At 46.3% G+C, this 12,397-nt stretch overlaps 1 protein-coding gene across 4 annotated transcripts in view; it reads right to left on the bottom strand.

The window, feature by feature from the left end:
* Ksr2 (kinase suppressor of ras 2) overlaps positions 1 to 12,397 on the bottom strand; it is a 430,849-nt gene that overhangs the window by 181,105 nt on the left and 237,347 nt on the right. The gene's annotated exons all lie outside the window — the stretch shown is intronic.

Here is a 12,397-nt window from a genome sequence, read left to right as displayed (position 1 = left end):
CTCCATCCCCAATACAGCAGTGTGCAGGGATGGGGCATTCAGGAAATGACTGGATCACTAGGGCTCTAATTTCATCAGTGGATAAATCTACTGATGAATGGAGTCATAATGTGGTGGCATTACTGGAAGGTGATGAAAACCTAGTAGGTGGGGTCTAGCTGAAGAGAGTGGGTCAGGGGTTATGACCTCAAGGGCCATGTTTGCTTCTAGCCCCTTCCCCTCTGGCTTCCTCAGCTCTTTCTCTGCTTCCCAGCAGCCAAGACAAAAGCGACTTCCCCTGCCATGCCCTTCAGCCATGATGTTTCTGCCTCACCTCAGGCCTAAAGCAATGGAGCCAGCTGACCATGGACTGAACCTTCTAAAGCCAAGAGCAAAATCAACCTTTCCTCCTTTAAGGTTTTGTTTGGTTTTTGTTTTTAGGTGTTTAGTCACAGCAACAAAAATCTGACTAACACAGGAGGAAGATGCTATTGTCATTCCCTTCTCCACGGATGAGGACACTGAAGACACAAGAAGGGAAGGGATGAAGTGAAGGCAGCTCAGGGTGCATCTCTCAACTGCATCCGAAACAGACCCTCCACATCAACCCCTACCCCAGGCCGCCATCCACCCTGAGCCCAGGTGTCCCAGGGAGCCTGGGACTAGATACGCTCAAGCCTGAACAATAGCTGATCCTGGAATCTTCACTCTAGCTTCATCCACCTCTTGTCTTAGGGCCTTTCACTAAAACCACTCCCGATACCACATAGATATTTCCATTTCCCTTCTCTTTCTATCTCTCAGCCCTGTCAGCTTTGAGTAACTAAAAGGAAAATGTCATTGAGAAAAGACGCAAAGTGGGTAGCAAAATGGCCTCATGTGGAAAGTTTCCACTGCCTCCTTTCTTAGTCTGCAGAATTCCTACACATTCCCTGGTCCAGTTCAGAAGTTAGCACACTTGTAATTTCCTGTCCTCCCTCACTGAATTAACTTATTTCCCTCACCTCACTCTCTTACTACCTGCTCCTCCATCCCATTCTGGGTAAGAATCAAGCTTCCTAACATGGTACCCAATATCTGTTACCCCACCCCACTAACACCCTGATCTTCCACCACTGGGAGCCTCTCCCCTTCTTTGCCTGGTTAATCCCTACTTGTCTTTGACCACTCAGCTGTGGTGTTCTTGCCGAAGTGGACTGTAGCTCTTTGAGAACAATGTCTCTATTATTCATTTTTCTATCCTGGCAGCTAGGTCAGAGGTGGCCTGTAATAGCTGCTTATGAAATGCTTCTTAAATGGCCACTGTGGGTAGAGACAGTGGCATGGATCACACTGTGTTCTAACTCTTTGGCTTCCCTTTTCCTCTGCAGGCTGAGGGCTAGAAGCAGGTGGTTTCCACGGTTGGATCCCTCAGGCCCCTGGTTGGCAAGACTTAAATCAAATGCATTTCTTAAACCCATGTGAAAATATGTCTCCTCTTCCAAGCAGCCAGTTTAAGAGTGTTCCCAGCCCAGCATGGTGGTGCATGCCTGTGATCCCAGTACTCTGTGAGGCTGACCCAGGAAGATTGCAAGTTTGAGCCAGGCCTGAGCAATTTTGTAACTTTGTAAGACTGTACCTCAATATTCAAAAACATTTTTTGATTGTTTTTAAGGGCTGAAGATGTTGCTCAGTGTGAAGGCCCTGGGCTCAACCCCCAACACCAAAAACAAAAACGAAAACAAACAAATAGAAACAAACAAAACCACACCCCAAACTAATCTCAGCTACCCAACCACCGCCACAAAAGCTCATCCAGGCGAGTCGGGAGCTGCGCCCTCTGGTGGTCACAGCAGGGCCTCCTTGCAAACCGTCTATCCTGGACTGAGAGCCCAGGGAAGCTGTTCAATTAAGACCCAAAGGCCTCCCACACACGCAGCCTAAAAGTCACGCTCTCCGGGAGGCTGCAGCTCCTCGGCTGGCAGGAACCCCATGGGCCTGCCGAGTCGACCCCTCGCAGCGCTGAGGCTGCCACCCCTGCCCATCATCTCCCTGGGGATGCGCAGCAGGGACCAGACAGGTGCTCCTGTCACAGCAGCGGCTGCCTCTGCCCTGCCCAGGGCTGGAGAGGAGAGCGAAACAGTAGGGCGCATCTCATTGCACTCGACTGGCTAGTGGGGAAGAGTCAGCGTGGTGTAGTGGCTCAACTCACAGGCTTGGGGGCCAGGGAGAGAAGGATTCCAGTCCTGATTGTGACCTCAGGAAAATGATCCCTTCCCTGAGCCTCAGTTTTCTTATCTGGACATTGGGGAAAGCACTGAGACTGCTCTTGAGAATCTGGGAGATAACACATTTGGCTTGGAGCAAGCATAGCGTGCTGTTGCCCATTGTTAGCATCACTGTGACCAGGTTAAATCAGTGTCCACATAGCTATTGGAAATGGCCTTGAAGAAGTGGAACACTGACACAGAATTGTTCTTCACCTGACACGCCTGGCTACTCCCTCAACCCACCATCCCAGGGCCAGTGAGGAGGATACAGCCAGACCCTCTGTTCATGAGCCCATTAGCATCTTCCAAACACTGCTGGGAGCCCCGAGACACTGAACCAACCAGCAGTGATTTTGGGGGGACCCACAGCAAGAGCGAAGTCCAAGTTTAGCAAAAGCCCAGTGGCTTCCGAGAGGTGAAGTGTTTACCAGGTCATGGCCACAGATGGAAACAGGAAGGGGTATAGGGAGAGAAATGTTAGATGGAAGAAAGGAGAGGAGATGGGAAGGGAGGGGAGGAAGGGGGGAGGGCAAAGAAATGAGAGGAGAGAGGGAAGAAAGGAATAAAGAAAGGAAGGTGGATGGAAGGATGGATGGACAGGTGGGTGTAGGGATGGACAAGTGGGTGTATAAATGGATAAGAGAGTGGGTGGGATGGATGGATGGATGGATGGAATGAAAGAGGAGAATATTGTAGGATGGAAAGATCAATAAAGAAGAGAAGGCAGGAGAGAAAGGAAGAGGGAAGATGAGTGACAACTTGACCACAGCAGAGTGGAAGAAAATCATGTACCCTCCTAACCAAGGAAGTGGTCCCACACGTGATGTGGAATTCACCTTCACCGTCTACCCTCCTTACTAAGAACAGCCAGAGGGGGAAAAACAGACCCAAGTGACTGAGTCCAATGACCCTGTGCATTAAGATTCGGTGGGTATTTTGCAGTATATTCTGTAGATGCAATTAAAATACACATCTATGATCTTTGCAGAGTACTAGATATCTATCACATAGATCTGGAAATGGGGCCAATTCTGGCAAAAGCAATGAAATATGGTGCCACAAATGCTGGAAGGGGCCACTCCATCCCTGCCCTCAGTGGGCCATGGTGCTTTCTGGATGGGGCAGGAATTCAGGGCTCCCTCGCCAGGCAGGAAGCACAGGCGGCAGCCATCCATGTTAGGGAAAGACACCCAGTGCTGGAGTCAGAATCTGTGCTTAGGGAAGGCACTTGCTCTACCGAGTACAGCTGGGCTGTTCCAGTGTGGAAATCTAGAAACCTCCCCACTTTCCCGGTGTCCCTTACATCTTTCAATCGGTTCTTTACTCACCATCCCTAGCCCTTTGGTTTGGACCAAGCCACCTTCCTCCCTTCCTTCTTCACCTGAGCCACTGTGCCCCTCCCTGGGGTCTCAAACCCACTTTCTTCTTCCTTCTTTCATGTTTAAAAAATTTCCCTTTTCTCTTTTTGTTACATCTGTATAGAACATTAACCACTCTAAAGCAAACAATTTCACGGCATTATGTATATGCACATGTTGGGCCACCATAATTTCCATCTTGTTCCAAACAGGTGCGACTCTCCAAAAGAAACCTGTTTCCCATTAATTACTCTCTCCCATTCCCCTCCCCTCCAGCCCCCGGCAGCAACCAATCTGCTCTGCCCTCGTGGACTGCTCACTGGGTAATTCATGTAGATGGAATTGTATCGTGTGTGAAATTTTGCGTCTGGCTTCTTTCTCTTGGCATAATGTTTCTGAGGTTCACCCATGTTCTAGCATGTAACAGCACTTCATTCTTTTTGATGGTTGAATAAACCGGATCCACTTTTAATTCTTTACAATGTATCTCCACCCAGCAATAAAAGGGAGGTTTAAAAAGTATACATTGTATAATTGCACTCCCCTGTTTATACCCTGCCCAGGATTTCCCACTCTTCTCCCTTTCTTGGTCTATAAAAGCTTCACAGGACCTTCTGGAACTACCCCCACATTGTGGTACCACCTCCCATCATTCTCTGATTCTAGCTGCTTGGGCATCTTCCTGGTCCTTGATGACAAATTCTCATCCTATTCAGGACACTTGCACAGGCTCTCCCCACTGTCTCCCTCAGCCGAGGTCTGGGAAGTGGCTTCGCACTCAGAAGGCTGTAGATCAACACCACTTCCCAGGCTTTGTTACAAAGGCCACTGGAGGATGCCTCAAGCTGATGCTTAGTCTTTGCACCAAGAGCTTGCTGGGCTTTGCATTAACCGGAGCTGCTAGCCCACCTGACCCCTTTGCTCTCAGTTTTCTCAAGGGTGGATTTGAGTCCCCTTGAACTCAAAAGCCTGCACCCAGCCAAACCCCATATCTTGTTAGCAGCTCCTGCAGTGTCTGGCCCAGCTGGGAGGAGATGCCCGGTCTGAAACAGACAGGCTCCCCACAGCATGGAGACCGGCAGAAGCACACCTCGTCCCATCCCAGGAAGAGCTAACCCAGCAACGGCTTCCCCAAAGGGGAAAAAGTGCCTGCTACTCTCACACAGAATTGCAATCTCTGAGCTGTTCCAATTCTCAAGCAGGGCCATTTCAGTCCTCTGTCGTCAGCAGGATCTGACGACCCTACCATAGGACCTCCAAGCAAGACTCTTTTCTAAATCAAGGAGTGCCACAATGTTTGGGGCTCTGGCAGCACTTCCAGAACCTTGACTCCACTACCCAGAGGCAATCAGGAAAAGCAAAGTCCTGTTACAGCTCACACCAAAAGGATATTTGTGGAGAATCTGCTCTGTTCCTTGACCAAGGGCTACAGCTGTCATTTCTGGTGGGAGCACTCCCTACGTCCAACGTTAATCAGCCAGACCCTGGCACAGATTGGGCATGAGTGAGTCGGCAACAGAAGCCCCATTTCCCAAATGTGAAGGAAAATACGATGCTTTTAGATGTGACAGGGATGACTCTCTTTTTTTGCATTTTAATAGTTAAATTTTCAAAAGTCCAGTTTGAATATCAAATTTATATTTATACAGATCATTTAATCTATGTAAAATATATTAACAAGGAGGAAATAAAGAAGTGGAACAAGAAGAAGGAGGGAGGAGGACGGACATGAAGAAAAAGGAAATGGGGATTAAGGAGAGGAGGAAGAGGAGGAGATATTGATTAAAAAAATGTAAATTATAGTGTAGTTCCCACCACAATGGCTAAAAACAGACAGTACCAAATGTTAGCAAAGATACAAAGCAACCAGAATTCTCATAAAATCCTGGTAGGATTGTAAACTGGTAAAAAGCGCTTTTGAAAAACTATTTGGCAGTATCTCTGAAAAAAAGAAGCTCTGATCCAACAGTTTTTCCCCAAGCCAGAAACCTAACCACAATGAGTGCCTATACCCACCAAAAGACCCAGAGAAGAATGTTCCTGACAATACTAAGCCTGTGACTGGACACTGAGAACATCTCCATGTCCACGGACAGCAGGATGGATAAAGAAATCAGAGTACACATAGACCTGACCCTAACATTGCAACAAAAGGAGAAATTTTCTGCTACACAACATGGATGAATCCTAAAGACATAGTGTTGAGCAAAGGAAGCCAGCCACCAAAGAGCCCTTACTGTATGATTCCATCATGACTCCCGTTATGGAATGGATGTTTGTGTCTCCCCAGAACTGGCACACTACAATCCTAACCACCAATGTAATATTAGGAGGTGAAGACCATGAGAGGTGAGTAGGTCATGGGGGTGGGGTCCTCATGAACAGGATTAGTGCCCCTATAAAAGGGACCTCCGAGAGCTCTCTCACTGTCTTTCTACCATGTGAGCATACGATGAGAAGTCAGCAGTCTCCCACCTGGAAGAGAGCCTCACCAGAGCCCAAACCATGTTGGCATCCTGATCTTGGACTTCCGAAACTGTGAGAAGTACATTTCTGTTGTTTATGAGCCACCCAGTCTATGCACTTTGTTATAGCAACCTGAATTAAGGCATTTCCGTTTATATGAGGTGTGAGAATGGGTAAAAATAATCCATGGTGAAAGAAGGGGAGATGTTGATTTTCTTTGAGGAGCTCAGTGACTTCTAGGTTGGTGAAAATATCTTTTGTCTTGGCTGGGTAGCAATTACCTGGCTGTGCTAGTACATAAAAAGTCATCAAAACATAGGCAAAAATTGTGCACTTTACCTCTGTATGAAATGTATGACTTGTAAAAAGATTTTTAAACAATAATAAAAAAGACAAACAATCTAATTAAAAAGTGGCAAATGACTTAAATAGATGTTTTTCCCAGGAAGATTTATGAATGGTCACCAAGCACATGCTCCATGGAATTAGTCACTAGGGAAGTGCAAATCAAAACTACAGCGAGATACAGCTGCAAACCCACTGGGATAGCCCTACTTAAAAAAAAAAAAAAAAAGTAAGGCCAGGGATTTAGCTCAGTGGTGCCACCGCCAGCCTTGCAAGCTCAAGGTCCTGAGTTCGATCTCTGATACCCCCCCAAAAAGTAACAAGTGTTGGGAGGATGAGGAGAACTGGAACCTTTGCTGATGGTGATGTAAAATGGTGCAGCCACTGTGGAAAACAGTTTGAAACAATTCAGCAGTTCCTTGACAACATAAAACATAGAATTATTATATGTCCCAGAAATTCCACTTCCAGATATAGACCCAAAAGAATTGAAAACAAGTATTTAAACAAAAACTCTCCGAGAATGTTCAAAGCAGCTCTAGTCACAATAGCCAAAATGTCCACCAATAAATACACAAGTAAACAAAATGTAGTAAGTCCAAGCAATGGGATATTATTCAGTATTATGCAGTTCCGATTTGTGACACAATGCAAATGAACCAAATAAAAACATTATGCTACGTGAAGAAAGCTAGAGACAGAAGGCTACCTATTATATGATTTCATTTATATAAAGTACTCAGAATAGGCAAATCCACAGAGGCAAATAGGAGACAAGGGACTGGCAGGACCTGAGGGCTGGACAGGCAATGGGCAGTGCCAGTGTAACGAATACGGTGTTTCCTCAGGAGTGACGAGAAAGCTCTGGAAATGGGTGGCAGTGATGACTGTTTAACACGGCTAAGTCCTAAACACCACCAAAATGTAGATGTTAAAATGGTCAATTTTATGTTATATGCATTTTACTTACTGTAAAAAACATAATAATAATAATAATAATAATAATAATAATAATATAGGTGCTATATATTCTCCCTATTACTAGCTGTGTGACCTTTATTGAGTGGCTTACCCTCTTGGTTATGATTCGATCTAAAATGTTCCCCTGAAGGCTCATGAGTTCAGAGGTGGGGCTTTTGGAAGGTGATTGGCTGGCAAAGGCACCATACTCCTCAGTGGGTTAATCTACTGATGAGTTCATAGCTGAATGTGCTGACAGGGCCCAGTTGGAGGAGCCAGGACCTTGGACACGTGACATGGAAGGGTTCATCTCACTCTGGCTCTTCCTTGCTTTCTGCTTCACTCACACTATGAGTCAAACAGCTGTCCTCTGCCACATGCTTCCACCATGATGTTTCTGCCTTGGAGGCAGCAAATCACGGACTGAAACCTCTGAAACTGGGAGCCAAAATAAGCCTTTCCTCCTTTAAGTTGCTGGTGTCAGGTATTTTGCCTCAGCAATAAGAAAGCTGCTTAACACACTGTCTAAGCTTAACTAGCCTCACCTATAAAAATTAATAATATGCTTCTACTCTGCAGTGTTGTCCCAAAGATCCAATGGAGTAAATGTACCTCAGATGACTAGCAGGGACCTAGTAAATGCTCTTCTTCCGTATGTCCTTTGCTGGGAAATTGTTTTGCTCCTAGACAACGATGGAAGCTCCTTAGAGGCAAACCCATTTCCTTGAGGAGCATGGTCAGGACTAAACTAAGAGAAGGTGGACAAGCATCCATGAAGAGACCAAAGAATTCCTCTTTGCCCTGGACTACTTGGCCCAGGAAAAACACAAAGGTCTGAGAACCACACAGACAGGGAAAGGGGCTGCCTGTCATTGGATGGGGTGATAGTACTGAAGTCTTCCTTAAGAAAAAGAGGCTCCAGAAGGACTTTCAAAGGCAACCAGAGAAAGGGGTGAAGGGTACATTTAGTCCAAGACCCCTTCTCCCTACACTGTGATCTTCTTCCTAAGACGCTTTCAAGGTGTCACTACCAGTGCCTATTTGGGGCTGGATTTGCCCCATCCCCCACACTCCTATGCTGAGGTCCTAATGGCCATTGTCTCAGAATGTGACTCTATTTGCGGATAGGGTCTTTTAAAAGGTAGTTACTGTTAAAAGAGGTTATAAGGGTCAGGCAGAATGACTGGTGTCTCCATGAAAAGAGGAAAAGTCCATGCAAGGGCATCGTGAGAAGGTGTTTTCTGCAAGCCAATTAGGAGATATCACCCTTGTGGATGCCTTGATCTTGGAGTTGGTCCTCCAGAACCATGAGGAAATAAATTTCTGTCTTTGAAGTTACCCAGTCTATGGTATTTGGTTGCAACTGCCTAGCTGAGTCATATAGTGTATTTACCCCCAAGGGATTCTTTGGCACCATAAATGAAAGAAGAAAAACACTTACCACCTTTTATAGGATAGGCATTTGGGGCCACGCACTGATGACTAGTTTCTGAAATTTTTATTCTGCTCTTGTTCTCAGCCTCCACCAACTAGAACATGAACTCCACCTCACTCGGTTCACTAATGTCTCCTAGGTCTAGAAAACTGCCTGACATGCAGAGTGTCCTCTCCAACTCTACTTTGGAAGAGCACACAAATGGGTCTTACCACCTCAGCCTAACCAGAAGCTCCATATTACTGATGAAGCCACATAGCCCTGGAATCCTAGCCAAATTTCTCCAAATCCAAAGCCCAGGCCCCCACGACATGAGAGACCACCCCAGTTCAGTGGCAGGGAGAGGACTTTTCTCCATGGTCTGGATCCCAGACAGCTTCCCATACCAGGAGTTAGAATTCTAGGGCTCTCTGGTCACCCATATGCTTTCTCCTTGCAATGACCCAAGAAATTTTGGTTGAGGAACAGATTCCTTGCAAGAAGCAGTGCAGTTTGCCCTAGGTAGAGAGCAGAACTGCAAAGGTCTCAAAGAAAAGGTGCTACCTGCATCTGTCCCATCAATATGAGCTCCCTGATACAGAGCTGGCTCAGGAAGACTATGGTTCCCATGTTGCCACGGGATCTGTTGAGGGGTCCTGCAGCTTTCACAGAAAAATACAAGTAGCCTCCAGAGGAACTCTGTAGTGGAAAGGCTGGTTTTCTGTGGGGAAGGACAGTAGATAATACAATGACATGCTCAGCGGGGACTGAGAATAAAATGACTCTGGATAAAGATCCAGCTCCCCTTGTACCCACTGTGTGGTCTTGGACAAGTCATTTCTCCATTATGAGCCTGTCTCCTCCGTTTTCAGAGCGGGAGATCATCAGGGTATGGTGATGATCACATGAGAATTTAGTCTACAAAGGGCCATCCATGGCATATATGGGAGAAACTGGCATCATCCTCTTGAGGTCAATCTGTATTGTTTCCAGCCAGTTTCCTACTTGGTAAATGCATCCAACCTTTACACTGCTTCCTCTGTCTTTTTCTACCTTGAAGCTGCTCTACCTGAGCTCCTCCATACCTGTACTCTCCTAGAATACCATCCCACTCTCCTTGTACATCCTTAAAGGCTTAATGCAAGTGTGAGCTCTTAGGCCCTCTAGACCCATCCTGCTCTGGCTTGCCATCAACAGCATCCCACAGGCATTAGTACCAGGCATGGAGCATCTAGCATCACCCAGGTACCAGTCCTGATCATGCACTAACTTCTGCAATCCTCATGGCATCCCTACAAGGAAGGCAGTACAGTTACCCACTTTATAGATGGGAAAACTGAAGCTCAGAGAGAGGTTACATGGCACATGACACACTCTAAGTGGAGTGCTATGTGTTAGGTGTTTCTGGGACCAAAGGGAAATACAAACCATAACTAACAGCCCCACATACTATGTCTTGCACCTGCAAACCTGAGAGCAAGAATCTATTCAACACTTGGCATACGGCTCTGGATGGCTCACGGGTACAAGAGAAACCTCAGACTTGGTGTGGCCCACTAGAAATTAGAATTCAAAGGCAGAAGTCATCCATGTGGCATGTGGAACTCAAGAAACTCTGAGTTATGACTAGTTTGCCTTCTTGGGAGGCTGCCTACTGGTATAAACCTGGCAGCTCTAGACCAAGTGTCAGTAAATCACAGAGACTGCAGGGGCCAAAGCCAATCCTTACCCCTTTTTTCTCTTTTTTCCTTTTTTTTAACAAATAAAATTTCCTTGGAACACAGCCATGCCCATTTATTTATGTTCTGTCTATAGCATCTTTTGCCTCACAACAGTAGGGTTTTCTGTGATATAGCCTGTGTGGCCCCCCAAAGCACAATAGTTAGCATCTGGTCCTCCCCAGAACAAGTTTGCACATGTGTTCTACCAGACTATCTGTCCACATGTGTCAGGCAAGAAAAACCCTGAAGAGCCCCAGGGTCTGCTCGGGATTTTTTTTCCCTCAAGAGGAAAATGTCTCTTGATCTTTTAATTCTAAGCAGCAAACATTCTCTCTTCCTGTTCCCTTCCAGGCCCATAACCCAGCCACAGACCTGAACTGTCCATGACCAGGCACTGGGATTATTCTTCACTAGCAAGTTTATAAAGCCATTTGCTTAACTATGCTGTTCTCTACAGCTACCAAAATTTAAATTAATCTTAAGATAAAATTTAAACTTCTCTTCACCCGTCACCATAGCCACAATTTAAGGGCTCAGAAGTCACATATGGTTAGTGGCTACTGCCACGGACAGAGCAGATCACAAAACATTTCCAGTATTTCTGAAACTTCTTTTGGACATTGCTGTGTTAAGCCATCTTTGCCCCAGTGTTGCAGGATGAAGGGGTACATCGATCTGCTATTAGATCACTCATTCATGTCATCGCTCTCTCCTCCCCTCTCCTCTCACTTCTCCAAGTCTGATTTTCATCGCCCTGCAGCAGTAAAATTAAGTTTACTTAGTGAAAAACTGGAAGTAGTCAAACCATGCATCATAATGGGCTGGTCAATTAAATTATGGAAACTATGTAGGTGTTGAAAACAATCAGGATAGAGGAACATGAAGCCTCATTATGATGTGGAAGTAGAGTAAAAAAAATATGTGTATGATATAGCCTTATTGTGTCTTTAAAAGATACATGTTAATTTAAAAATAATCCAATAAGGATTGCTAAGGCATTAAGAAAAATGGACTCCAGTGATAAAGGAGGCAGGCAACAGCCACCACATGTTCTGTGAGCTTATATCCTGCTAGGAGAATGCAAGCAAACAGATAAAATAACAAGGAAACACCAGTCAATAGTGAGCGCCACAGGGAGCAGAAAAATCCAGTGGTGCAGGGTGGAGGCAGGCATGCTGTGTCCACTGAGACCTGAGGGTCAAGGAGAAGCCAGGTTTGCTGAGATCTGGATAAAAGGTGGACAAGGACAGAAGCAAGGGCAATGCTGGGGACCATGGGAACCACAGCAAGGCCAGGACAGGTAACCTCAGGGGGACAGATGCAGGAGGCGAGGTCTGGGGGCTGTGGGGCAAGGTTTCTGCAGATCCTTGCCTGCCAGTGTAAGGAGATGGGGTTGTATTCTGAGAGCCATGGGAATGAGTCTCAGGGTTTTAAGAAGGAAGAGGATGAAATCAGATTCAGCTTTTCAAAAATCGCACTGAGCTGGGCAGGATGGTGCATGTCTGTAATCCCAGCTACTCAGGAGGCTAAGGCAGAAGGGTCACAGGTTCAAGGCCAGCCTGGGCTACACAGAAAGAACTCATCTCAACAGAAAAAAATGAAGTAAAAGATCAGTCTGTCCAATGTGCAGTGGTGGAGGAAGGGATGGATTTGGGAGATCTGGGAAGGAGGCTGGTGGGGTCACCCAGGCGATCCAGCTCTCCAGGATGTGCTGGCTGAGTCAACGTGGGGCGAGGGCAGATGCGGAGTTGTGCTGCTTCCTAAGCTGATACGGCACACGGATACACGATCTCAGATATACACTTCCACGTGCGCACATGCTCCTCAACTTACAATGAGGCCGCGTCCTGATAAACCCATCCTAAGTTGAAAACGCATCCTAAGTCACAATGCATTTACTGCCCC

This window comes from Heterocephalus glaber, unplaced genomic scaffold, assembly GCF_053883595.1.
Source record: "Heterocephalus glaber isolate CG9 unplaced genomic scaffold, H.glaber_assembly_v1.0 deba00001687, whole genome shotgun sequence".
NCBI lineage: Eukaryota > Metazoa > Chordata > Mammalia > Rodentia > Bathyergidae > Heterocephalus > Heterocephalus glaber.
This window is presented reverse-complemented; position numbering and strand designations above follow the sequence as displayed.